A 2,669-nucleotide genomic window follows, 5' to 3' on the forward strand; every position below is an offset into this window, starting at 1 on the left:
AACCTGAGAAAACCATAATTCAAAAAGAATCATGTGGGCTTCCCTGGTGGCGCAGTGGTTGAGAGTCCGCCTGAAGATGCAGGGGACACGGGTTCGTGCCCCGGTCCAGGAAGATCCCACATGCTGCAGAGCAGCTAGGCCCGTGAGCCATGGCCGCTGAGCCTGCGCGTTCGGAGCCTGTGCTCCACAACGGGAGAGGCCACAAGAGTGAGAGGCCCGCATACTGCTAAAAAAAAAAAAAAAAAGAATCATGTACTACAATGTTCATTGCAGCTCTATTTACAATAGCCAGGACATGGAAGCAACCTAAATGTCCATCGACAGATGAATGGATAAAGAAGATGTGGCATATATATACAATGGAATATTACTCAGCCATAAAAAGAAATGAAAACTGAGTTATTTGTAGTGAGGTGGATGGACCTAGAGTCTGTCACACAGAATGAAGTAAGTCAGAAAGAGAAAAATAAATACCATATGCTAACACATATATATGGAATCTAAAAAAAAAAAAAAAAAGGTTCTGAAGAACCTAGGGGCAGGACAGGAATAAAGACGCAGATGTAGAAAATGAACTTGAGGACAAGGGGAGGCGGAAGGGTAAGATGGGATGAAGTGAGAGAGTGCATGGGCTTATATATAATACCAAATGCAAAATAGATAGCTAGTGGGAAGCAGCCGCATAGCACAGAGGGATCAGCTCTGTGCTTTGTGTGACCACCACCTAGAGGGGTGGGATGGGGGGGTGGGAGGGAGACGCAAGAGGGAGAAGATAATGGGGATATATGTATAGCTGATTCACTTTGTTATAAAGCAGAAACTAACACACCATTGTCAAGCAATTATACTCCAATGAAGAGTCTACAGATACAAATGGACAAACAATTCCATAAAGTCATTTGGACATAAAATATGTACATTGTTAGTGCCAACTAAAGAATGCTGCTAGCCATCTGGATCTATAAGGATTGAGTCACTAGCCACTGCAGTCACTGATCCCCAGCACACGCTGAAGAAAGATCAGGGCAGAGATAAGGAATGAGGCACTCTGTGCTCTGGGAAAACTGGCAGAACAGGCTTTCAGAAAGTTACATTTTTTGAGGAGAAATTTTCTATGAACCTGGATTCTTGCATCTTCCCATACTTAGAAAAACACCAAAACCATTAACTAAAATTCCTCATGACTAGAGGCATGTGAGATCTTAGTTCCCTGACCAGGGATGGAACCTGCACCTCCTGCACTGGAAGTGCAGAGTCTTAACAACTGGGCTGCCAGGGAAGTCCCCTGACCTCCCTTCTTTTCTCTTCAGAACAGTTTCTCAGAGCTATCTGAGAGGCTGTCTCCTGGGCGGTAGTTCTCAGTAAGATACTGAATAAACTTGATTCACAGCTTTTATTTATTGTTCTTTACATGCATGTAACCAATGCAGGGGATACAGGTTCGAGCCCTGCTCCGGGAAGATCCCACATGCTGCGGAGCAACTGAGCCCCTGCGCCACAACTACTGAAGCCCACGCGCCTTAGAACCCATGCTCCACAACGAGAAACCACTGCAATCAGAAGCCCACGCACCGCAACAAAAGGTAGCCCCTGCTCTCTGAAACTAGAGAAAGCCTGTGTGCAGGAACGAAGACCCAAAGCAGCCTCAATAAATAAATGCCTTTAAAAATAATAATAAAAGAAAGGAAGAAATGCAATACATGTCCTGCATCCAATTTGTGCCTTAGGAGAGGCAGTCCGTGGGCATTGCCGGGGTGAAGATTTTAGTGTAACGGGTGAAGTCAACTCCAACTTTGAGGTCTTGGGTTGGGACAACGTCATTTGAACTGTTATCATCTGAGGTGATGTCATCTCCAGCAACGAGCTCCTGGGTCAGGATGATGTTGTCTGGGATGTTGGATGGGACTGTCCCTTCTAAGAGGGTACCTGCTTGAGTTGATGTGGACCTCAGCATTTGCCATGTTTAGTTGAAACAATGGCTTCCTTGGAGGGTTGGAGCTTCTTGAAAATTGATAAAAGTACTCAGACCAGAAGCAGAAAAATCAAGTCACAAGAATGGTGTGTAGCTGCACTTGACAGGTTTTTGGTTTATTTGTGGAGGAAGTTTAGGTTTAAATTATAACTCTGAAGTGAAAAAGGAATGTCCTGGCAAGGCCTCATATTGTGGCGTTAATACAGGTTGAGACGTGTGATTTTGATTTAACTGTGAGACAAGAGATTCCTAGAGGTTCTTGCTATTTTTACCAAGGGGACAATTTTTAAGTAATGACCCAACAGTTTATAATAAATGTGGAGATGTGGCCATTGTGAGCCAGGTCATCCCATGCTAAGATTCTTGCCTGAAGTTTGCCCAAGGGTGTTGTCCCTTGGGTCCTGTGCTTTATCAGGGATGTCCTGGCTAAAGGATGGAAAGAAGCAACATTTCACTGAGCTCCACCATGTCTGATGGTTGGCAGTGCTGTTCATCTTCCACTGCAGTTCACTCAGTTAATCCCAAGGGGCTCTCCAGGTAGGCAAGGGGCCTGAATGGAGGTGACCTTCCAGCACCATGGAATCTGGCATGTAACTAAAGACAGAGGATGCCACCACTCCTACAGGTGGAATATGCCAGAGGTTCCAGGTTTGTTTCCAGGCTGTTTTAATCTACGGAGGCCTCAGTAGCTGTGCTG

Source organism: Lagenorhynchus albirostris, chromosome 19 (assembly GCF_949774975.1).
Source record: "Lagenorhynchus albirostris chromosome 19, mLagAlb1.1, whole genome shotgun sequence".
In the NCBI taxonomy this organism is placed as follows: domain Eukaryota; kingdom Metazoa; phylum Chordata; class Mammalia; order Artiodactyla; family Delphinidae; genus Lagenorhynchus; species Lagenorhynchus albirostris.